General features: G+C 39.2%; 1 protein-coding gene across 9 annotated transcripts in view; it reads left to right on the top strand.

Moving 5' to 3' along the window:
* SFMBT1 (Scm like with four mbt domains 1) overlaps window positions 1-19,427 on the top strand; it is a 130,525-nt gene that overhangs the window by 33,695 nt on the left and 77,403 nt on the right. The window contains exons 1-2 of one of the 9 annotated variants that reach the window (XM_047850723.1): window positions 16,976-16,985; window positions 17,481-17,485. The exons of 7 other annotated variants lie outside the window; for them this stretch is intronic. The gene's annotated coding sequence lies outside the window, so the exon portion shown is untranslated. Of the gene's footprint in view, window positions 1-7,592; window positions 7,658-16,975; window positions 16,986-17,480; window positions 17,486-19,427 lie in introns of those variants that run through there. One more of the 9 variants, XM_047850720.1, reaches the window with a different exon arrangement.

Below are 19,427 nucleotides of genomic sequence, written 5' to 3'. Positions count from 1 at the left end.
CTCTCTGTCCCTCCCCTGCTTGTGCGCTCTCTCTCTCTCTCTCAAAAATACATAAACATTAAAAAAAAAAAAAACCTTGTAAACATGTTGGTTTCTAATTGTGTTGGTAAATACTGGGAGACAGTTCTAAAGATATGAAATAGATGTTATAAGGTTAGTGGTCTTTGCCTAGGATAGTTTTATCTTTTACTTGGTGTCCTTTGTTGATAGGATATAGAAAATATTACGGGATTAAATTTCAGTAGGGGAAACTTTGAGCACATTCTGTACTTAAACATCTTGTTTTATGAGTTAGGTTCTATATATATTGACAGAGGCCCTTTTGCCACTTTCAGAGTCAGCTACTGTAAAACAAATACTATGCTATAAATAAAATGTCATTAGGCAGACATACTATATTTTGTTTGACAAATTAAGGGAATGTCACCTTACTTTGAAACATGGCTCCATGTGCCCCCATGTGTATTTTTCCTATTTACTTTGTGTAAAGAAAATTAAGCAAATTCCTGTATAATTTCCTTTCCCTAAAGCATCTTAGGAATAGAAAGGGCCAGGGGCGCCTGGGTGGCTCAGGTCACGATCTCGCAGTCTGTGAGTTCGAGCCCCGCATCGGACTCTGTGCTGACGGCTCAGAGCCTGGAGCCTGCTTTGGATTCTGTGTCTCCCTCTCTCTATGCCACTCGTCTGCTCATACTCTGTCTCTCCCTCTCTCTCTCAAAAATAAATAAACACTAAAAAAAAAAAAAAAAAAAAAAAGGAATAGAAAGGGCCTACCAGCCCAGCTCAACACAGGGTTGAATCAGGACCCATGAGCTGTTTTCCCCTGGCTGGACAGACAGGAAGCAGTGTGCATTCACTGCCTAGCTGTTCCCTCTTGATATCTGTCTCCCTTTGCCTTCTCCCCCTGCACTCCAGGCTGTAAGAGCAACTGAGAGCTAGAATAGTTTTCTGATTCTTCTCCCTTTCCCAGATGTGCCCTGCTTGTTTGCTTGACCACAATGAGAGAATCCATTGTTTGAGCTCAAAGGTTTCTATTGTCCTTCTCTTTTAGTATTTAAGTTATTCTACCTTGTTACTTGCTTCTGTTTTCTCTTCCACTAGTTGAAGCAAAGGGATAATGTTTATGTCTATAGTGGCTACACAATAGAGCACAGTATAGAAACCAGAAAATATTTGTTGAATGAAACTCATGTTGTGTTTAAAAGCCAAATTTACTCACAGAATGGAGGATTATATTATCCGGCACCAAACTTTTTTTCCTGTATTCTCTCAAATTCTCATCAGTTATCAACTTTGTTGTTCAAAACCAAGGGTTCTTAAGCTTTTTGATATTCATGAACCCCTTTGGTAAGCTAGTGAAGTGTGTAGACCTGTTCTCAGGTTTTAAACAAATGAAATATATAGGATCACAAAGGCAGTTAGTTACATAGATCTGTAACACCTGTAACATGATATGAAAATATCTGTTCTTTCAGTGGTGACAGAGTTACAGTTACTGTGAATGTTGCTGTGATTTGTTGCCTACACTCATGTTTGAAGGCAATCTTTGGTGCCCCTGAGGGCAATCTTACCTTTAGTTGGAGGTTAATGAAAACAGGTGTCACAACTTCCTCTTGTTCATATTCTTGGACCCCTGAGTTCTCTTTGTAGACCCTAGGACTCCAGCTTAAGAACCTTGCTGTAGGGACGCCTGAGTGGCTCCATCGGAGAACAAATGTGACTCTTGATCTCTGGGTTGTGAATTTGAACCCCACATTGGGTGTAGAGCTTACTAAAAGAAATAAATAAACTTCTAAAAAGGTGGGAATAGAGGCACCTGGGTGGCTCAGTTGGTTAAGCATTCGACTCTTGATTTCGGCTCAGGTCATGATCTCATGGTTTGTGAATTTGAGCCCCATGACGGGCTTCATGCAGACAGTGTAGAGCCTGCTTGGGATTCTTTCTCTCACTCTCTCTGTGCCTCTTACTGCTTTCCCTAAAGCAGTTCTCTCTTTCAAAATAAATAAATAAACCTAAAAAAAAAAGGTGGGAATAAGAGAACATACAAAGGTAGGAAGACATTTTAAGAAATTTACCTTATTTATTAGCACTGTTGCTGATTTTCAGTAAACAAGTCTAGGATAGGAGAGTGAATATTGTAAATTGCTGAGAATATTGATAGATTTAGGGGTTAAGTAATTTCTGTTTTATAGTGATAACATTTTGGGAACATGGGAGTAAAGGACTAATAGCTTGAGTGTCTAGGGCACAGAAAAGCTTTTATTTGTTTGTTTTTTGTTTGTTTAGAGATTGAGAGGATACGTGGGGGAGGGGCTGAGGGGGGAGAGAGAGAGAGAGAGAGGGAGAGAGGGAGGGAGGGAGGGAGGGAGGGAGAATGAATACCAAGTAGGCCCCCCACTCAGTGTGAAGCAAGATGCAAGGCTCGACCTCACAACCATGAGATCATGATCTGAGCTTAAATCAAGAGTCAGACACTTAACCAACTGAGCTGCCTAGGTGCCCCCAGAAAAGCTTTTAAACCTATACATGTGGTGTCTTTCTTTTTCTTTTTTTAATTATTTTTTTTACGTTTATTTCTGAGACAGAGAGAGATAGAGCATTAGTGGGGAAGGGGCAGAGAGAGAGGGAGACACAGAATCAGAAGCAGGCTCCAGGCTCTGAGCTGTCAGCACAGAACCCGACGTGGGGCTCGAACTCACAAACTGGGAGATCATGACCTGAGCCGAAGTCGGATGCTTAACCGACTGAGCCACCCAGGCATCCCTGCATGTGGTGTCTTTCTTAGTCATGTTTGGAAACAACAGAGATGGCATATAGTGGGAAATTCGTGAATTTTGGAGTCAGGATTCTAAATAAGTTTCTCAGTCTTGCTTGAGCCTTGGTTTCCTCACCTGTTCAATTATGATAATGCTTGTGTCTGAGTTTTGTGAAGATGAAATGAGAGCATGTGCAAGTGATCAGAGCTCCAAGCCAGTGCTGGTTTCTCTGTGATGGGAGGTGGTTCGTCTCTGCATAGCAGGAGTCCAGGGTCTTATTTCCTATCTTTAAAGCAAGAGTATTGTAACAAAGGGATCTTTTGTATCCCTTTAGCCTGAAAAGTTGTTTGGTGTTAGTAAGCATACTTCTCAGGTTTACCAAGATGCCAACTTACCTGTTAGACACAGCTGTGAATCAATTGCTTGGAGCAGGAGAGAACTAACTAGTTTTGAGTGCTATTAACCTGGAAGGCACTCTCAAACATGCCATCTCATTTCTTACTCAGAGCCACTCTACAAAAAGGTGGCATTCCCACTTTATAGCCTGGAACATTGAGACCCAGACAATGAAAAATCTTCCAAGGTCATGAATTTGTATGTGATGAACTGGAGTTTGAAGTCAGAATTACTATGTGTAAAGCCTGTTTTTTATTATGCAACACTATTTCACATTACTTCCCTAGTAATCAGATGTGAGACTCACTGAGTACTCTTCATACAAAGAGAATCCTTTGTAGGAAGAATTTCCTCTGTTGGAGAGAATACATGTGTGTATTTTTTTTTAACCACATATATTTATCTACATATGCCAAACCTACAACCTACTGCTGAAGGTTGGAGAGGTAGGGAAGATTTCTGTACTGTACATAAACTTTTCTCTGCTTTTTACTGTTTCAAAAATTTTTAAGTATTTTAAAAATAAGTAGTATCTCTCCAAACTGAAAGTAATAAATATAATCTTCATATATACATATATGGGGTGCCTGGTTGGCTCAGTCAGTTAAGCATCCGTCTCTTGTTGGTTTAGGCATAGGTCATGATTTCATGGTTGGTCATGGTTTCCGTGAATTCAAATCCTGTGTCGGGCAGTGCAGAGCCTGCTTGGGATTTTCTCTCTCTCTCCCTCTGTCTCTGCCCTTCCCCCGCTCACACTGTCTCTGTCTCTCTCAAGGTAAATAAACAACAACAACAAAAAAAAACCCAGAGAAGCACCTGGGTGGCTCAGTTGGTTAAGTGTCCAACTCTTGGTTTCAGCTCAGGTCATGATCTCATGGTTTGTGGGTTCAAGCCCCATGTCCATGCTGGCAGCACGGAGCCTGCTTGGGATTCTCTGTCTTCCTCTCTCTCTCTGCCCCTCCCCTGCTTGCAGTCTCTCTCAAAAATAAATAAACATTAAAAAAAAAATAAACTCAGGTTATGAATTTTTGGCAGGAATATCACAGAAATGATGCTGTGTCTCATATCTTATTGGCAATTAGTATTTTTATAATTAGTATTTTTTGGTATTTTGAAACTATCCCATTCCTCATCAGTCTTTCAATTAATTTATCATAAATTTATATCAATATGGACTCATTTTTTCTGTTCTTTTCAGTGAAGTATAATCTTGCTATCCTCATTACTTATATTGATGTGTAAATTATCCCAGATTTGGCCGGTGGGAGCCCTCCCAAGCACACTTTCCATTATTCTCTGGAGCATTTTCTTGCTTTCTGCCACAAGTGTTCTAGGCCAGGGTTTCTCACCTCAGCTCTGTCAGTGCTCATGCACATAGTTATTTTTCTTAGTATCCAGTCCATTCTGCAAGAAAATAGAAAATTTTTGAAAAAATACCAAATGTTAACCTTTTTTGTATTCTTAGTAATATATCACTCAGAGTGACTTTCTGGTAACTTCTGTGAAGGTGGGAGAAACTGCTTTACTTTTGTGCAGTTTTTTCTTTTCCCTTCTGGAGGGAAAAAGAGGTATTGTAAGAGGTACTTGAGGGAAAAAGTATTGTAATTGTCAAAGCCTTTTTATTGTCAGAACAGTCATTTAAAACAAAGCAGAACAGGGGCACCTGGGTGGCTCAGTCAGTTAAGCATCGACTTCGGCTCCGGTCATGAACTCACGGTTTGTGAGTTTGAGCCCCACGTCGGGCTCTGTGCTGTCAGCTCAGAGCCTGGAGCCTGCTTTGGATTCTGTGTCTCCTTCTCTCTCTGCCCCTCCGCCTCTCATGCTCCCTCTCTCCCTCTCTCTCAAAAATAAATAAAACATCTAAAAAAAAAAAGCAGAACAAAATAAAAAACATTTTTGGTTGAAAAAGCATTTTCATGCCGTTGGAACAAGAGTAGAAAAAGAAATATGCTCTTCACTTGCTGCCTCATCTATCACATATGTAATGAAGATCTGCTGGAGGCAGGCACCGAGTGGGGCCCTTTGCAAGGCCACAGGCATACTGGGGCAAACAGAAATCTACATGGTCCCTGCAGTACCCTCATCGAGCTTACAGTCCAGTGGCTAAGAGATAAGTAGTCACAGAAACATGGAGTGACAAACAGTCACCAAAGGAAATGCCCCGAGCAGTGATTCTTATATGTGAAATGACACATGTTCCACTACAAATTGTTCTGAGGGTCAAATGAGATCATTTAACCAAAGTCCTTTGTGAATTGTAGATGTGTTATGAAAATGAAGTATTTCTGGTGGCTCAGTCGGGTAAGCATCCGACTTCAGCTCAGGTCATGGTCTTGCTGTTAGTTAGTTCGAGCCCTGCATTGGGCTGTGTGCTGACAGCTCAGAACCTGGAGCCTTCTTCAGATTCTGTGTCTCCCTCTCTCTGCCCCACCCTTGCTCGTACTCTGTCTCTTTCTCTCAAAAATAAATAAACATTAAAAAAAATGAGGTATTTTTTTCTTGTCACTTCCTTTTCTCATATTTCTGGTCTTTTTAGAATTACTAAGGAAGCACCCCCTGAACCAGCTTCCAGGCTCTTCCTCTCTGTCCTGAGCATCACTGCCTGTCTTTCTGGGTGCATGCTACCACTTACTTTCAGGTCATTTAGCCCTGTTCACAAACCTTGAGTGTGCCCGTATTTCCTTCAGATTGGAGTCCAACCTAACTTTCCAGTCTTACCCTCTTTCTTGTCTTGAAGTCCTCAACCCAAACCAAACTGGTCAAGTTGCTGTGTCTGAGACACACATTGCACTTCCCATCTCTGTGCCTTTGCTCTTACCCTTTGCCTGGAATGGTGTTCATCTTCCCTGTTTTTCAAAATTACATTCTCATCCTGGACCTGGCTTTTAAACCACAGCCTCCCTTGTACTTTACTCCCGTTGTACGTACAGTCTCTCCTGAGCATTTAGTAGTCCTCATTTGCCCTCTTTTGTGCTTTTAGGTTTTTCTCAACTGATGTCCAAGCCCTCAAAGTATAGGGACCATATTCAGTATGTTTTTTTTTCTATTTGATAAGGAAAGTGATCTGACTACTTTTAACCCCACTCCGAAGAATTTAAAAACAGAAACACACACAAAAAATCTGAATTTGCACTGAAAAAAGGTATTACTCTGTACTAATACTGCATTTTGTTAAGTCACAGCACATCTGACTTAACTGTCCTTTTGCCTCAGCAAAAGATGAATACTTTTGCACTGTGAGTACCTTGTTGTCAAGAAACTGAGACAGTTGCGACCCCTTTTGTCCCTCCCTTTGACCCATTTTGGTATCAGGGATGGATCACTTCAGCTTAGCAGATGCGTGTAGTGGCTGAGGTCGAGTTGGAGGTTCAAGGTGGTACAAGTGAATGATTATGCTACTCAAGGCTTGAGTGGCTTGAGATCCATGTACATGAGAGATAAAGAAGTTTGTCTCAAAATCTCAGGAATTTGCCACTTGACTACCTACCATAAGTAAAAATGAAAATCAGAGGGTGCCTTGGTGGCTCGGTCATTTAAACCTCCAACTCAGGTGCAGGTCATGATCTCACAGAACCCGATTCAGATCCTCTGTCTCCCTCTCTCTCTGCCCTTCCCCTATGCGTGCATGCACGCTCTCTCTCTCTCTCTCTCTCTCTCTCTCTCTCAAAAATAAACGTAAAGAGTTAAAGAAAGTGAAAATCAGGATAAAACTACCTAAGTCATTAAAAGCAATTCATTAAAAAGAAGTAGAAAGAAATGCCCCTGAGTACTATGAAGGAAAATGTCCATGCTGTGAGAACATAAAACAGGAGGAACCATAAATTTCTGTTCCATTAACTAAATGTGACCTAGCAGTTGCTTCTTTTTTAGTTAAAATCCCATATTTATAACTTCAGAAGATGAGTTTCCAATGATAGACCAGTTTTTTTCCTCTTACTTTTCTAGCTTCAACAAATTCATTGTTGAAAGAATACATGTTTGAATGAAAGAATTGTCAGAAATTGGAAATAGCCAGGTAACAGTGATGATCTTTTAGTCAATACATACTTGTTAAATAGCATCGATTTTCCAGAAAGACCTCTAAAATACAAACTGTGTTTTGGATGGAATACAGTGTAATCTTGGATGTTAGTCTTGGGAACCACCCATCTCACTCCTCAAAATGCAGCAGTCTCTCCAGTAGAGTAATAGCACCGTGAATATCACAATGTCACTTACTATGCATCCTTTTTATTTCTGTGTTTAAAACAATTAATGGTCGTGCTGCTGCTTCTTTGTTGTAACTTCTGAGAAGGCTGATTTATCAGTATAATTTTACTTCATGGTTTACTTTTTATTATGGCAATATTCAATACACAGAATCAGAAAATCCCATTACTGGGTTTCCACAGTTAGCAACATGTGGCTGGCTCATTTTATCTATACTTTCCTCTCTGACAGGTACACACAGTTTTGCCTCCTTCACTGCATCATTTTGCAGCAAATCTTGAGTATTACATTACTTCGTAAGTAATTCAGTATTTATCTGTAAACTTATGACTTTTTAAAACTATAAGATCCTTTATCACATGTAAAAATCAGTTAATCTTTTTAATAGTATTAATATCCAGTTGGTATTGTCACTATTTTAAGTTCTTTTCTGTATGAAGATTGCAATTTGATTTGTGGTATTGGCTGTTATGCAGAACCTATAGAGGTTTTTCTCTTTTGAAACTAAGATGTAAAAAGAATAGCTCTGTTTTTGGAATGAAAATGTAATATATTTTTGTAAAATATTTTGGGCAAAGACTCAAAACACACAAACAACCAGCTACTGGAAATCTACGTATAAATAATAATTCTGATTAAATTAAACTTGACTTATTTTATTTTCTTATTGTTTTTGTACTCAATAACCTGCATCTTGGGGAAAAGAGGAGGCTGTTTCGAGAATTTTTGCTCCAGGCTTAGCAAGCTGGTGCTGACTAGGTGCAGAGTTGTGGGCTCATCAGCCCCATGGCTATAGGGCTTTGGATCGCAGGCAGCGGTTTTGGACTGTGGGGTTTAGGGCCCTCAGGACAGGCATCGGTTTTTGCCCCACTTATTCTGTGCAGGGCATTTCACTTAAATGAGCACTTACTGTATGCAATTAAACAGGAGAGAATACTTCCTAACTACTGAATGTAGAGTTAATTTGAAATAATAATTTTCTTGCCTTTGTTATAATTCAGAAATAACACAGTATACAGTGCAATTAATATTTGAAACTTTCAAAGAATAAACTGGACAGTGACACAGAAAACAAAGCTTAAAACAGGTGGTGATCTTCTTTTCTCCACTCATTTCCTTCCTTAGCTGGAACAGTAGTGTGGTTTCTGTGTTAGAAATGAAGAGCGACTCATTGGTGAGAGCATAGGGAATGTGAGCTGCCAGCCACTTTCTATTGGATTCAAAATGTTTGAAAGTGAGAGATTCTCTGCTCAGGATGACCAGAGGATTTGGAAAAATTGAGGTTTCTGGAATGTTGATAAATACATACTTACATACATACGTACATACACATACACATACACGTACATATATACACGCACCTGTTTGGGTGTTATAGAACCCCTTTCCCCATGTTGATATTATTAATTAAATTGAGTGTAATAAATTGATACAATCACACAACTATCACCATAATTTAGTTTTAGAATAGTTCCATCACCTCCCAAAATGATCTTGTGACCATTACCAATAACCCCTGCTAATGCCCTGGCCTCAGGCAACCACTGATGGCATTTTTCTCTACAGTTTTGCTTTTTGTGCAGATTTCATATAAATAGAATCATACAGTATGTAGTCTTTTATGTCTGGCATATTTCATTTAGTATGATGTTTTTGAAATTTATCCCTGTTACTGCAAGTATCAGTAGTTCATTTTATTGCTGAGGATTATTCTGTTGTGTATGTCTTCACTAATAGGTGGCCATTTGGGCTGTTTCCAGTTCATAGCAGTGAGCACTTGTGTAAATGTTTTTTATGGATATGGTTTTGTTTTGTTTTTTAAGTTTTATTTATTTTGAGAGAGCAAGTGCCAGCAGGGAAGGAGCAGAGAGAGAGGGAGAAAGAGAATCAGAAGCAGGCTTCACGCACTGTCAGCGTGGAGCCCGATGTGGGGCTTGAACTCACGAACTGTGAGCTCAAGGCACCAGCATTGTGTGAGAGCTGCAGTCTCTTTACATCCTTGTTAACTCTTGGTATTGCTAGTCATTCATTTTAGCCATTTTCGTTGGTATGTAATAATATTTCGTTGAGGTTTTAATTTTTCTTGATGACTAATGAAGTGTCTTTTCCTATGTTTCTTTGCCATTCATACATCTTCTTTGTTAAAGTCTCTATTCACGTTTTTTGCCTGTTTAAAAAAAATGGATTGTTTACTGAGTTGTAAGAGAGCTTTTATATACAAATCATTTATTGGCAGATAAATGTTTTGCAAATTTTCCACCCAGTTTGTGACTTTTTTAATGGTTAATATTTTATTCTATTATTATTATTTTTTAACTTTATTCATTTTGAGAGAGAGTGAGTGGGGGAGGGGCAGAGAGGGGGAGAGTGAGGCGAGAGAATCCCAAGCAGTCTCCACTGCCAGTAAGGAGCCTGACTCGGGGCTCAAATGCAATGAACTGTGAGTGAGATCATGACTTGAGCTGAAATCAAGAGGCAGGTGCCCAATCAACTGAACCACCCAGGTGCCCCATATCTTTTCTTTTTCTTAATGAAATCTTTGAATAGCAAAAGGTTTTAAACTTTGATGTAATCCCAGTTTGTTACATTTTCTTTATTATTTCTGCCTTTTGGAGGTCATATCTAAAAAAAATCTTTGGGGGCACCTGGCTGACTCAATCAGTAGAGCATACTCCTCTGGATCTTGGGGTCGTGAGTTCAAGCCCCACATTGGGTGTGGAGCTTACTTAAAATAAAATTCTCTTTAAAAATAAAAAACAAAAAATCTTCACCAATCCAGGTCAAAAAGATTTTCTCCTATTTTTTTTAGGTGTTTTATAATTTTAGCTCTCTTTTTTTTTTCTTTTGTAATTTTAGCTCTTACATTTAGGTTTATGATTCATTTTGAGTTTTTATGTATGGTGTGAAGTAAAAGTTGAGGTAAATGGTAAAGTTGAAGTAAATGGTGATGTTTGTCCTGTTCCTCTGACCTCTCTCTTGGATCTAGAAGCGCCATCCATCCAATTCTGGTTTGATTTTCTCCGCCCCGCCCCCCCCCCCCCCCCCCCCAGACTTTTTCATAGTTGGTGTTGTATTCTTCCATCAGGGGATACATAATGTTTCAGGTTGTCTTTTGTTTTGTGATTGATGTGAGCTGTTACTGATGGTCAACACTTAGATCCATTAATTGATTTTATTAGAGATTCTGTTATTCCCTCATCATTTATTAGTTGGATTACTTTTGTTAAAAGAAACATCTCCTTCTCTTCTATTCTGTTACCCAGTGGTATAGTTGTGTATGATCTCTTTAATTACAAAATGCAGTGACTCTTAGCAAGTCGTTTGTGGTAGGTATTTTTTCTAATGCACCACTACCCAGTTGAATTGGTAGACAAACAGTTGCAACTGATAAGCAAGTTGAAGGTTTTTCTCTTCTCTCTGCATAAATGTCTTATGAACAGACCCTTCTGTTGGAAACTCTGTATAAGAGTATCCTTCTTGGCTTCTTCATTTGTAGGCAAAGACTGTGTGTATGGTGAATTATTGCTTTATAAGAGCAAATTACAATCTCGACCAATTTTTTTTCCAGTGTAGTATTTTGTAATGAGCATATAGTAATTGCTTGCTTTTTTTTTTTTTTACAGGTTTGATTTATGATGTTGCTGTCTCTTATGCTGCTTTATTGTTATGAAATGGTTTTCTGTTCTTTCCTTGATCTTAACTATAAATAAGAAAAGTTACAAAATTGATGTAAATTCGTACATGTAAATGTACTTTTACTATTATTACTTTTTTCACTTTTTGTATCTTAGCCATTAACTCCATTTTCACAATTCTTCCCAAATGGGATGATGTTTTTCTTCTTTTGGCTGTCAGTGTATCTGTTTTAAACACTAATCTAATGTCACAATAACTTTGTAGCATGCTGTAAGTAGATACACTGTACTTCGGATAAAAGGGGCAGAGCTCAGTGAATGGAGGGGGGCAAGAGTGGAGAAGGTTTGTGTACTAGTTAGCCCTTGAAGGTGTAGAAGTTTAGTGCCAGCACCTAAAGTTATCACGTGTTTGGTAAGGAGCTGCTGAGAATGTAGCAGGTATTAAAGCAGTGCAGCGGAACAGCTAGTCTGTGTCACATATACAGTAGTCCAGGTTTCAAAGTAATTTGTGTTAAAGTGGACTTTAATATGTTATGCAATGTATCAGATGTAACAGATTTGCCACAAATAAAAAATACTGCCAAAATGGAGTGCCCGGCTAGCTAACTCAGTTGGAAGAGCATGTAACTCTTGATCTTGGGGTCATGACTTCGAGTCCCACGTTGGGTGGGGCTTAATTTTCAGAGTTGAGATGCTTTTCAATAATTATTTTAGTTTCTTGGCACTTTTTAAGTTAAAGGATGACTATAAGAAGTATTGAGAGTTGAGACTGGAATCCCACCTAATAGATGGCAGAACTATCCCCATTAATTTCACTGAGTAGACCACAGACTGAGCGCTTAGAGCGGCTAGGCATGGCACCATAGAGACTGAGGCAGGAGTGGGCCTCAGGTGCAGGTGGGCCCCTCTAGAAGGGTCCAAAGGTGCTGTGGTCATTTTTAAGGGGGAGAACTGAATTCTGGAATGTGTGTTTAGTTCTTTTCCCCTTCATGTTGTAGGGTATTCAGATATACCTATGATTTCTGTTAGTTTCTCCTGAAAGGTACCCTGGTTTTGCAAAATGATTGGCATTTTTTCTTTTTTTTTTGAAAGGGCAGTGTTCAGACTTGGGAATCTGAAAATTTAAAAATCACAAACCGAGCTGTAACCACCTTAGATCTTGAGAATGGGCTTTTTTTTCCTTCTGTGGCCTTTGTCATTTCCATTTAGCTCTCCGCTTCTACAGTTACAACCTCAGGATGCCAACTGAGATCCTGCCAAGAGAGCTAGCTTCTACCCAGACTCTGGGACTAATCTTCACCCCAAAGGAGATACATAAATGAATTGCTTAAGTGTGGCAATAACTCACTACTGCAGCCTTACTGTTGAGTACGGTTTCCAATAACCGGATCCTTGCCATTTCCCCTAGTTATATAATGATTAAGTTGGTGCCTTGAACTCCTGAATACCAGTGGCTAGATTTCATTCTTGAAACTTAATTTCCTCAGTATTTCTTCTAAGTCTCTACACAGGCCACCAGCCTATTTGCTTGTACCTGTTTATTATTCTGCATTATCTTGACCTGCATTATAAATTTTACTTTCTCACACCTACTTTTTAGCTTGAGAGTTCATTCTTATTCCTTTTTTTCTTTCTTGCACACATATATTGAGTATCTATTTGGAACTGGGCTAGAGAGAGAAAATAACCAAGTCCCTGACTTTAAGAGTAACCATGGGTATCAACATCAACATTCCTTTTTTCTCCAATTAAAAAAAATTTTTTTTAATGTTTTATTTATTCTTGAGAGAGAGACAGAGCATGAACGAGGGAGCGTCACAGTGAGAGAGGGACACAGAATCCGAAGCAGACTCCAGGCTCCGAGCTGTCAGCACAGAGCCCGACATGGGGCTCGAACTCACGAGCCATGATCATGATCATGATGATGACCTGAGCCAAAGTCGGATGCTCAACCGACTGAGCCACCCAGGCACCCCATCCAGTTTTATTGAGATACAGTTGTCATATAACATTGTATTAGTCCAAGGAGTACAATATAGTGATTTGATATATGTATATATTGCAAAATTAGGACCACAATAAGTTTAGTTAACATCAGTCACCTCACATTTTTTTTCTTACGACAGTAACTTTTAAGATCTACTTTCTTAACAGCCTTCAAATATACGATGCGATATTGTTAACTATAGCCACCATGCTGTATGTTACATCCCCAGGACTTATTTGCCCATTAACTGAGTGTTTGTACCTTTTGAGCATGTTTACCCATTCACACTCTGCCTCCCTCATCTCTGGCAACCACCAATCTATCCTCTGAATCTATGAGTTTGGTTTTTTATTTAGATTTTATTTTATTTTATTTTATTTTATTTTTACATCTTTCAAAACACTTTTTTAATGTTTATTTTTGAGAGAGAGAGTGTGTAAGCAGGGGAGGGACACCGAGAGAGGGAGACACAGAATCTGAAGCAGGCTCTATAGGCTCTGAGCTGTCAGCACAGAGCCCGACGTGGGGTTCGAACCCACGAACCGTGAGATCATGACCTGAGCCAAAATTGCACACTTAACCAGCTGAGCCACTTAGGCGCCCCATTTGGTTTTTTAGATTCCACATATAAGTGAGATCATACAGCATTTGTCTTTTTCAGACTTACTTCATTTAGCATAGTGCTCTCGAGGTCCATCCATGTTGTTGCAAATGGCAGGATTTCCTTCTTTTTTTATGGCTGAAGAGTGTTCTGTTGTGTAAGTACGTATATTTTCTTTATTCATTAATCTATTGTTGGTCGCATAGGTTGCTTCCATGTCTTGGCTATTCTAAATAATGCCGCAGTGAACTTGGTGGTGCAGATATCTTTTCAGGTAGTGATTTTGTTTCTTTCAGATACTTAGAAATGGAATTGCTGGCTCATATGGTAGTGTTATTTTTAATTTTCTGAGGAACCTCCATACTGTTTTACATAGTGGCAGCACCAGTTTAGATTCCCACCAACAGTGCATGAGGGTTCCCTTTTCTCCACATTCTCATCAATACTTTCTGTCTTTTTGATAATAGCTGTTCTAACATGTATGGGGTGATATCTCATTTTGGTTTTGATTTTCATTTCCCTGAAGATTCATGATATTGAGCACCATTTCATGTACCTATTGGCTATTATATATCTTTTTTTGGAAAAAAAATCTATTTAGTTCTGTGATTGGTTGACTTTAAAGGAACACATTGAGAAAGGAACCGTTCTTTGTTCCATTAAGCCTGATTACCATGATCTCAGGATCAAAGTCTAATAAACTGAGCAAACTTAGCTTTGAAATATTTTGCCTGGTCACATAAGTAGTAGGTTATTTAAAGTGAAATCATAGCCTGGTGGCTCAGTTGGTTAAGCGGCCAACTTTAGTTCAGGTCACAATCTCACCGTTTGTGAGTTTGAGTCCTGCGTTGGGTTCTGCACTAACAGTGGGGAGCCTGCTTCAGATTCTCTGTCTCTCTCCTTCCCTCCCTCTCTCTCAAAAATAAATAAACATTAAAAAAGAGAATTCTTTAAGAAATAAAATGAGATCATAATCATTTTAAGGCTTTAATTTATTCTTTTGTGTCCTGTTGGAATACAGATAAACTGAAATGTATTTCAGAGGAAGTCCAGGATGGTGAGAGAACTTAGGACCTGTCTTTGGAATAACTGTTAGTTCTCTCAGCTGTGTGAAGGGCTTTTGTGTGAGCAAAGGTACAGACTCATTGTGTGTGAGAAATACCTATGGGTAGAAGGAAGCCTTTGGGACTTGGGGCAGTTGAATGGAAAAACTTTGTGGTGAAGCAACTCAGAAGTGGTATAGATTGTCCCAGAAGGCACTTATGGGAGTTTTTTGTTACTGTGTCATCGGTGGTGTTTGACATAGAATAGATAACTTCTTCCACTCAAGGATGTGTAGATAGGTTCCTCCTCAAGGAACATGCTAGAGAAGCACCCTAGGTTAATGGAGAGGAGTCATTTGTGGAAATGTTGGGGCATGAGAATGGTGGATAGGTAACCACAAGACTATGAGGACCATTGGACTAGGTGCTACCTATTAAAGTTTCTTCCAGCTTTTAGATTCACCAATCTCTGTGGTTAGTGAAACAAAGGTTTTTTAAACATCTCCCAGGCAGTTGAGTTCATGTCCACGTGCAGTGTGTTGTATAGTTTCTGATGGCACGAAGCAAATGTCTGAAAAGGAGAGAGTGATATGAGCATAAAGTACCTAATTATTTGGGGGAGGAATGAGCAAAAGGAAAATGTTTACGTATTAACTTAATCACTCGTCATTTGAGTAAAGTAGAAAAAATTTCCTCTTCAGCCTTCCCCCCCACCCCCCCACCCCCATCAGTATCCCTCTGAAATTGCAAAGTTGGCCGGGCAGCCCTGGGGCAGTCATGTCTGTTTTGGTCGTTTTAATCATTTGCTTTACAGATGTCTCTGTTTAAGGCCAAAAATCCATAGTGTTTGTTACAGTTGGGAAAACTGTCTTGACAAGACTTGTTCATTAAGGTGGCTTTTTGAAGTCTAATTGGCAGTCTGGATTTGACATTTTGTTTAAGATTCAGGTAACAGTAGTACTGTGCTGTTTGAATGGCTTATTGGTATTTTTTTTTCTTAAAACATTGTTTTGAGAGGAATTTGAAGTAAGCTTATGACTTTTTGATAGTTAGATTTGACATTAAGCCTCCTCAAGCTTTGGGTTTCCTAGTCAGCAAGGATTGACTGAGTGTCCTGTCTCATCGTCTGGCTGGAGGCCGTGAAGTTGCAAACCTGATGTGGCTGAGCTTGTAGTCATCTTCAGATTATCATTTTGGGTGGATTTAATGTGAGTTTAGACAAGTGAATTGAGTTTTCTTTTATACTTTATACTTTAATAGAGAATAGTACCGCATTTGTAATCTCACGTCTTGTAAGAAAATATTGAAGAAAACACATTAATGATTTTGAGTGTGTGCTTTTGAGTTGTGATGATGATGTTTTTCCTGGGTGTTTTAAGCAACTAGCTCATTTATTTTCTCAACAGTTTAAATACAACAATTAAAACAATAACCTTGTTCTGCCTCCCCCACCCACCCGCCCACTCCATTCCGCACTGTGGAATATAAATCAGAACAGTGTTCATATATGGTGCTGGAATATTTGCCCCTCTGAAATAGATATCAATAGCCATTTACTTGCCTCAAGCCCATCCTGTGTTAGTTTGCAAATAACAAAGGTTTGAATTCTTTTCAGCTTACTTTGATGACTTCAGGCATCTGTCTCTGTTTCAGTTATAGTTTTATCTAAGGCTGAAAGAAGTTTTATATTTTATAAAACCTATTTTTTCCTACAATATGAAACTTAGTGTAGCATAGTCAGTATTAGTAAGAATTGAAAATTACACAGATATTTTTGTACTACACACTAGAAAGTGGAATTGGCAAGTGCTAATCTTGGAAAACTGTTAGTCTTTGTAGTACTGTATTTAAGTTTACTTAAATAATAATTTAATGGTAGGAAAAATACTGTTTTTAGAGAAAGAATAGAAAAGGGGAAGGGGAAGCATCATTTCTTGTTTAAAAGGGGCAGAGACTTAAGCAAAAATTTCTGTGTATTTAACATAAGCACTTCTAGTTCTCAGAGGAAGTTTACCTAATAGATTAATAGATGTGGGTATTGAACTCTACAAAAGCAAGTAACAAGCTGCAACTCAGTTCTAATGCTGAACAAACCACAGGCTACAAGCACCCTGCTGATCTCTAGCGTAACAGGTAGACTGTTGTTCTGCCTGGTGGGGGTTTTGGTTTTACATCGTATGTATGAGTTTAATTAGTTTCCTAATACGCATAATTTAGGCTTTTTTTCCCCCTTATGTCTACGTAGCTTTTTTGCACTGTATTATTTTACACATGTAGCGTGTTCCAGTTTATCTCTAGTAGTAACCAGAGGTTTACTCCTTTCCTCGAAGCACTTATCTTAAAAGCTACTGAAGAGTTGTTTTGTTTTCTAAGTAACTTATGCCTTTTCTAAATCCTTATCCTTGTTCCTTCTATCATTGTTATTAAATGTTGATCATGCTTCTTAGGTTTGTGGAACGTGACCTGATGGCCCGAATTTGCAGTAGACAGTCGCCACACAGTTTCCCAGGGATGCCCCAGGCGGGCAGCAGCCTTGCCCAGGAGTGGGGAGACGTTCCCACTGATGGTGCTGTTTTGGTGCTTACAGTGATTTTGAGGGGTAGTAGCCTATCCAAAGGTCCTTGGCAGTTACAACCAATGATCTGCTTTTAGGGCCTTAAATGTCTTAAAACATCCTAATGAATTAATTGTACAGCGCATGTGATTATAGTCCAGGAGTCTTTAAAGTCTGACATAAAGTTTTCAAAAAAATACCTGTGTGCTTAATATTAGTAGAACAAAACAAAGCAGCGGAACCCCAAAGCCTCCTGCCTCAACATCACACCCTTGGTTGAAGGCTTTGAGAAGAGTGAGTAGAGGTTAAAGTTGAGTGAATGATCGGACGAAAGGCAGCCTCCCAGGGATCTGGAGACATTAGTCACTATAGCTTGCCTGCCACCCACTCTTCTCCAGGCCTCTGGGGGTAAGGAAGAAGCCTCTTCACTCCCTTGGGGGTGAAAGCTTTGTTTATGTGCTTTCCTGCTGATTCTAAGGTTTTTGATGGTGGCTGTTTATCACACTGATTCTTTTTTAGCCTTTTGACTGTTCTTTAAACTCCCTTTCCTTCCATTCCATCAAATAATAAAGAAATGTATGTTAATTAAAGCAAAGTTACTGTATAACTTTGCTAGGAAGAGTTAGAAGGGTATTTGATAAGCAAAGTGAGAGTATTCCAAGTACTGAGAGGTTGGGAATCATCCTTGAAATAGTATCTTCATTCTTCTACTAAGAGGTTTGTTAAAGCAAAAATAGCTAATCTGCACTGAGGGCTTACTGTGCCATAAACTTTTACATGCACTAATGGATTGAATAATCAGAGTAACTATGAGATAGGTGCCATTGTTAACATCTCCATTTTATAGATGATGACACTGAGGTGATACAACTTGTCCAAGGCCACACAGCAAGCAGGCATGCACCTGGGACTCATACCCACCAGTCTGGCTCCTGAGGCCTCACACTTCCTTATCAGGACTGTCTGGTTACGTTTGATACGGTGTTGATCATTCTTACATCTTGATTTTCTGCCCTTTAGAAGGCTAAGTTAACCACTTAAAATTTTTTATTAAACATCCTGTACTTTTGGTTCAGTCACCTCTAAAATTTATGACCCCTAACTTCCTTAGCTGAGAAGACACAACTGTATGGGAATATAAGGGTGTAGACATATTTCTAATAATCTAATGAATAGGATTTATTAGGTGCCTGCTATTTGTGTGGTGCTCTATTCTATGTAAATTCTGCTTTAGTCTTCAGAACCCCTCAATATATGTATATTCCCTATGTAACAGTTAGGGAAGCCGAGCTAGCAAAATGATAGCCTGGGGAACTTAAGCTGAGTCTCCTTTTTATGGTTTGTCTAGTCCATTCTCACTACTTGCCACTCCCCAGCTAGGAGTCTTGTTGTCCATTGTCCAGAGAAGCATTTGCCCAACTGGCGACGACAAAGGCACAGAGTCAAAGAGACCTGGATTCCCTTCTGAGCACCTCTACTGGTTTTGCTGAGTGATGTTTTTAAAGATACTTACTGTCCTGAACTTTGGGTAGAACAAGTTTACTTGTACTCATTATTTAGCTTCTGTTGATTCTCATTCTCTTCAAGAGAATAGTCTGCTTTTAACGAAATAGAATTGGCTTTTATGTTACTTCCAACAGTTCATGTACCAGAGAATTTGCAATAAAATAACACATCTAAGGCCACTAGGAATTTAGAGGGAGAGAGCAATGTGGACTGTCACACTGAGGTTTGTTTTGGCCTCATCTGATACAGGCTTTTTTTTCCTGGAGTGTGTATGTGTACTTGCTGTTTCCTCTCATTGACCTGCCTTTCTGATTTCTAATGTCGTTATCAGGGAGTTTTCAGACCCTCCCTCTTCCCCTCGCTGGGGGCTACCTATAATGAGATGAGCACATGGGTAGCTATTTGGAAGGTGAAGACAATTAAGTAACTTTCTAGGCCTGATTTGAACTTCTGGATCTTTTTGGTTTGTGGTCAATTCCTTAACCTTGAGCTAAGAACTTCAAAAACATTTGGAGGCCTTTATTTCTGGTTTCTGTTTATTCGGCCTGTAGCTTAGCTCTACAGTTAAACTATATTAGTATCTCTGGTCTCTTGACGATCAATCCCTTTTAAGTATTATTCTGTCCCACTGCCAGACTCCCTTCTAGCTTAATGTAAATTTGATTAACTGTCTGGGAGTTTTAGGCCACCTTTACCAGATATCCAAATTACAGTCATGTGACTTCTTCTTCTTGGTCATG

The sequence above is a fragment of the Prionailurus viverrinus genome, chromosome A2 (assembly GCF_022837055.1).
Source record: "Prionailurus viverrinus isolate Anna chromosome A2, UM_Priviv_1.0, whole genome shotgun sequence".
Lineage (NCBI taxonomy): Eukaryota > Metazoa > Chordata > Mammalia > Carnivora > Felidae > Prionailurus > Prionailurus viverrinus.
Note: the sequence above shows the minus strand (reverse complement) of the source record. Positions and strands in the feature narration are given on the sequence as shown.